The sequence below is a fragment of the Helianthus annuus genome, chromosome 13, assembly GCF_002127325.2.
Source record: "Helianthus annuus cultivar XRQ/B chromosome 13, HanXRQr2.0-SUNRISE, whole genome shotgun sequence".
Classification (NCBI taxonomy): Eukaryota; Viridiplantae; Streptophyta; class Magnoliopsida; order Asterales; family Asteraceae; genus Helianthus; species Helianthus annuus.
The window spans coordinates 91,677,585-91,683,964 of NC_035445.2; the positions used below are offsets into that span (position 1 = coordinate 91,677,585).

At 37.0% G+C, this 6,380-nt stretch overlaps 1 long non-coding RNA gene across 1 annotated transcript; it reads left to right on the plus strand.

Annotated features, from left to right (window-relative positions):
• Positions 1 to 243: 243 nt before the first annotated feature.
• Positions 244 to 4,299, plus strand: LOC110902968. Its single transcript, XR_002571557.1, has 3 exons — positions 244 to 1,455; positions 2,447 to 2,533; positions 3,502 to 4,299. It is a non-coding gene; the product is annotated as an uncharacterized LOC110902968 (long non-coding RNA).
• Positions 4,300 to 6,380: the final 2,081 nt, after the last annotated feature.

A 6,380-nucleotide genomic window follows, 5' to 3' on the forward strand; every position in this document is an offset into this window, starting at 1 on the left:
GAAGTCTCGCAAGCTTGATGTCTTATCTGTTGAACAACATTTTTATTTATTTTGATCCATCCTGTGGATACTATTCAACTACTTGTGATACATTGATATTACAGTAAATGGTTGAATTATATTTATCCTTATGCTTCCGTTGTGCATTTGTATATTGTGGTTTGACTATATTGTTGCCAACTACGTCACGATAATCCCCCACCGGGCCCACCGGTGTTATACGTGGAAATCGGGGTGTGACAAGGTATCTCGCCTTCGCGATCAGATCCATTCATTCCGAATGGAACTTGACAAGCCATACCACTTAGCATGTTCCAAATTTAACCGAGTCTGGATGAAATAGAATCTGGATACAACCTATTGTGTGGCCTTCTGATTAGTGATGTTACAGGATCTGAATAGAAACTGGGACACAAATGTTACTCTCATCAAGAGAACCAAGGATCTGACCCGTATGAGCCTTGCTGAACTGATATCCTTGATCAAGTCTTATGAAATGGACGACAAGCAAAGATTATACAATCACACCTCGAGCTACAACAATGTTGCGGTTTCCACTAATACCACATTTCCCTCACCGTTTCTACCTCACCCACACCATCCTAGTGTGACTAGCCTTATCTCGCATATACTTGACGTGACTTGACGACCTAACCCGTACCTTCTTGTCAGCTTATAGTGACATCAGGTTTACTTGAACGAATCCGAGAAGCTCAAGTTGAAGCAATGAGAGAAGAGAATTGGAAGAAAGAAAGAATAGTTGGCCAATTGAAAGACTTGGTGGATAGTAACAATGGGTTGAAGACTCGTTTTGGAAGAATATGGGTTCCAAACTCATGTGGGGTTAAGACGCTTTTACTTGACGAAGCTCATAAATCCTGTTATTCCATTCATCCGGGAGCGACTAAGATGTATAACGATTTAAAACAGAATTATTGGTGGCCCGGAATGAAGAGAGACGTAGTGAAATATGTGGAGAAATGCTTAACGTGCTTGCAAGTCAAAGCAGAGCACCAAAAGCCATACGGTAAACTTCAGCCGTTGGATATCCCGGTTTGGAGGTTTGGAAATGGGAACAAATTACAATGGACCTATTGAACAAACTGCCAAAGACGATAAAATTCTCCAGATCCGTGATAACTTGATCAAGGCTAGGAGCAGACATGTAACGCCCCAAAAATTCGAATGTTTATATTCACCATATGTTTCTATATGATATATCATGAAATAAATAACTAGGCTATGTAACCTAGTTAAGTGTATGGCAAAAACTATTAAAGAAGGAAAGTTATGCCAATTATGTTTTAGTATCAAACAAGAGGGACTAAAGGTGAAGATTTTGGGGTGGAGTTCTAATTAAAAAGAAAACAAAATGCAGAATTTTGTGTGTCTGTATGTGTGTGTTACGTGATACGGAGAAAAAGAGGGAAGAACACCCTACTTGCTAAGCATAAGGTATGCTACAATTTATGATTTGGTGATTATTAATGAAATGGGTTGTGTTCAATCCGTGAGTTTATGTGAAATTAGAATGATAATGAATTAAAATAATCTCATGAAACATGAATCATGCTCGAATTTCGGATTACTTTGGTGTTTTAATGAGAACCCACTTGTGGAAGTAATGTTATGAAGATGATGATGTTGCATGTGCTAAATTGAGTATAGTTTTGATATGTATGAAGCTTGATGTTGTAGATTATTGTTAAATAAATATGATTAGAATGAAAGTTATGTGAAATTAGTTGAATATGATGAATGAAAGCAAGAAATAGGTAATAAAGTATGAATGGGTTGTACATTGTGCTTAGATAGTGGTACACACTCCAAGTATTTGATGAAATGTCTAGGTGAAGTTAGAATGTGAGATTATATGAAAGAACTTGATAAATATGAATGAAAATGATGTAACTAACAGTAAACCAACATGAATAATGTTGGAGTTATGTTATATTAGTTACCTTGGATGACATTGCCAATTGTAGAATCACAAAGCACTAGCATGTGAAAGTATGTGTATGCGAATGTGTATGTGTATATAATTAGGTGATCATGTAATTGTATATGTCGTACAATACAAGTATGAAATGCGTAGGATGTTAATACAATGGTCAACCATGTTAAGATGAATACATGTTCATAAATCAAAAGTGTGTAAGTAAGACAATTGACTTTCTAAAATTCAACAATGTATGAATATCATGGAATAACCCTTGGACACGATTGTTAGAGTAGAGAGTCAATGTGTTATGTGCTAGATGATTTATGTGTTATGCATGATGATAGTTGAGTTGTGTGGATTCGAAACGAGATGACTGTTAGTATATGTCTTATTTATACGACATTTGACTAACGAAAGTCGATTATTGTATGAATGGAAAGAAAATGAATGTTTGTATGTATGCTCACATAAGCTAACAATGTTGTGAACGTAATGATATGTAAGGACGAAAATCTTTTCAATTGACTCAAGCATGGATGGCTATCGGGTCAAGAGGAAGCAAGGAGGCAAGCATGAACATGGATGCTAAAGGTAAGTGATTTCCGGAATCACTTCTTATTTTATAAATGAAGTTTGGTATGTTGTATATAGGGAACCATGTAAGGAGTTACGGGTAAGGGTAAGTACCAAGGTAAGTTCATATGAACTTCGTCTATCCTTAATGTGAATTAAGATAATAGTTTCATCACATTAATGGAATGTTCATCATGTTACTGAAATGTTCATCATGTTATTGAAATGTTCATCATGTTACTGAAATGTTCATCATATTAATGGAATGTTCATCATGTTAATAGAATATTCATCATATTAATGAAATGTTCATCATGTTAATTGAATGTTCATCATGTTATTAGAATGTTCATCATGTTAATGGAATGTGCATCATGTTAATCGAATGTTCATCATGTTAATGGAATGTTCATCATGTTAATGGAATGTTCATCATGTTTGTTGGAAGTTAGTCGGTTATGTTTATTTGTAACTGCGTCGATTTTTATTGATATGTTTGTAGGTAAGGCTCAACTTTAGATGCTTGCGACGTTCAAAGTTTGATATTTGAATACGAATAAGTGAATGTGACTTGTATGCATGTATGTAGATATGGAACTGTAGCGTGTGTAAGTAGTGTGAACCTGTATGTACGCACATATGAGTGGGATACGTATGAATGTACTTAGATATATGAATGTGTATACGCGTGTTGTAATCTAATGATTGTAGATCACTGGTGTACGTATATGTGAAGATGTGGGCTTTCAACATGTTTTAGATTACGTATTCCTAACCATGTTACTATTGAGAATGAAATGAAGTGTAGGTATGGGAACGCCGGATTCTCGAGGAATTGATGTCGGACTCGAGTAAATAAAATTGAGAGGATTGTTCAATAGAATACCTTACATAATTAGAATGCGATATAGCCTTTTAAGTATATGTTTTAAATTATATATGATGTCACCATGTACTAACGTGTTGGTTATATATGGTGACCGCAGGTTAGTAAGATATTCATGATGGACAAGTGAACGAGGGTCGAGTTGAAGATCATGCATTGTACGGGAAAGCGGTCACGTTGTTTGTAACTATATGTTAACATAGTTACATTAAATAAATGATCAATGATGTATTTATGTTAAAAGGGTTGACCTAAACGGTATTCAAGTGTGTTAGAGCAGTTAAAAGAAAGAAATTTTACGGTTCTTTTTCCGCTACGTCGTTTTGGGTCAAAGCGTGATAAGGGTCTTACAAGACAAAGAGCTATGCTGATAAAAGGCGTAAGCCTCTGGAATTTGATGTTGGAGATCAAGTGCTGCTCAAGGTATCTCCCTGGAAGGGAGTGGTTCGCTTTGGTAAGAAGGGAAAGCTCGCCCCTCGCTATGTGTGCCCTTTCACGATACTCGAAAGGCGCGGCTGCGCAGTGGTCCCAAACAAGTTATGAAAGAAAACAGTCTTCAACAGACATGCACCGGAAAAAAGGAGAAACCAACATTCAACTAACGCCCTTACGCGAGCCCTCGCAAGGAAACAGTTAGACTTGAAAAATAGAATCCTAAACGTCTCCGCGTGCCTAAAATCAAGACTTGAAAGCATCTTTTCTGTTGCAACATAATAGACACATGGTAAGGGCATAATGGTTTACAGTTGTAGATCTTTTAGAAGCCTTAAATGCTCATCGTGCATAACCATTCAGTTATAACTAACTGTGAAGTGGCATAATCTGGAACGCTCATCTAATCATGATGATGGCACTCGTTTGAAGGTTAATCTATAAGAAACCCACTTTCCACGTGGCATCTCCCCAGAGTTTTAGTGAAATTGTTCATAGATTCTTGTACATCAGCCTTAGATTTAGGATTTCACCGGTTCAATTTCATCATAATATCACTAGAATTGGCCTTAGATCCATTTGAACGGTCCGACTACCGACATGTGTTTCTTCAGATTTAGGACAATCTAGAGTGTTTTTGTAGAAATTGAACATAGGGTTTTGTTAATCGGAAAAAGTTTTAAGAGAAATTTGATTCAATTTTGGAAAATCATGAAAGAGGTATTGGAAATCGGTGATGTACATGAGCACTTAATCCGCGCGCAGTTCAAATACGCGGTAAGGTGCGATGATATGATAAAAGTATTGTCAGGGACTAAAGGTCCGCCGAAAAGTTGGGAAAAGTTGGGAAAAGTTGATGGCAGCTGCCAAAGTTTACGCTCAAACAGGTTTTATACGAGACCTTCAATTTGTCATCTGCATTTGCAGCAGATTCAATTTTTGCAGCAGATTCATTTTGAGCATGTTTGAGCAGGTTAGATTCAATTTGTGCAGCAGATTCATTTTGAGCGGCGGGTGGAGATTGGCGAATTAGGGCAGAAACTGCCTTGAATGGATTCCAATTCCAATTCCGTTGGAGATTCATTATTGGATGACGAAATCGATATACCAGCCGACTTAAGCAGCTTTGAGGCAGTTGATAAACCCGATCGGCGTTGTGGATGCCGTAACATTCGCTGTCGAAGATTTACTTGTTCTTATAGTCAATGCCGAATCTCTATATGTTTTGTTTTAGAATTAGAATGATGAACCGGATTTTTAGTTATGTCAATAGCTGCCTCTTTATCAACATAAATTAGCGTATCAAGAAATTGCAAACCATAGTTTCTCATCTGTTGTTGAATCCACAGAATTTGTGAACAACAACTTCGTTCAGTTGGCAGGGCAAACGAATTCCACAAACCATCATAGTTGAACATCCAGACTTCACCAGGCTTTTGTGTAGGAATAGTATATCTTTGACAGTCTACATGTTGAGCAAGCACTACTCGGTTAACGCGATATCTAACAGAGATGCTCGATTCTCGTCTCAGTTTTGGAGAACCATGCAATCTGCCATGGGAACCCAACTTAATTTGAGCACAACTTATCATCCTCAAACAGATGGTCAATCTGAAAGAACAATACAGATAGTGGAGGATATGCTTAGAGCTTGTGTGATCGATTTTGGTGGTAGTTGGGATTCGCATCTACCGTTGATCGAATTCTCCTACAACAATAGTTTCTAAGACGAATGGTATATATTATGACGTTTGGGTTTTTGTGTGTTTTTATTGGAAGGTCTGAGATGTTGTATATATAGGATGTTTTTTGGCGGTTTTTTAGGCTGGATTTTATTATAATTAATTTTGGCGTTTTATATCTAATGGCGTTTTTTAGATTATGATGGTGTGTGCTATTGTAGGTTAAGGTGGTAATTTTAATGGCGTTTTATTTCATGAGATGGCGTTTTGTGTAGAGAAGTCAAAAAACGTTTTTACCCTTAATGAAGCGCGCCACGACAATAAAAGTTATGTTATTTACGAAATCGCCACCGCGTCATGTAGACCATAGATTGTTTTAATCTGACGGTCCATAACCGTTCTCTCCGTTCTCACACTTTTCACCGTTTTATTGATATTCAATGTAGATTCTTTTTTGGAGTTAAAAGCTATCAAAATCTAAATAAGATTTAGGTAATTGTTTACTTAAAAATATACTTTAAAAATTCGGGTATTCTATGAGTATTAAAAAACCGGTGTCGGGTATATGGTATAACCGGGTTCAGGTATAGAATATAATAGGGTAGTGTAATGAACCGAACTAAGACCGACCTAAAGCCGATGCGAAATGATACGAGAAAAAGACGGATTGACACGCGATAAAAAAATAGGCCCAAAGTCAGCTTGAAATGGCCCAACTCATAAGCCCACCAACCTCATTTTCTCACTCTCGAGAGATTTTCACTTTTGGGAGCCAAGGAGGCAGGGATGCCTGGTGATTGATTAGTTCCTGGAATAGCTGGTATTTCAGTAATTGGTAAATGTCAACAAGTTCATCCATATTGAA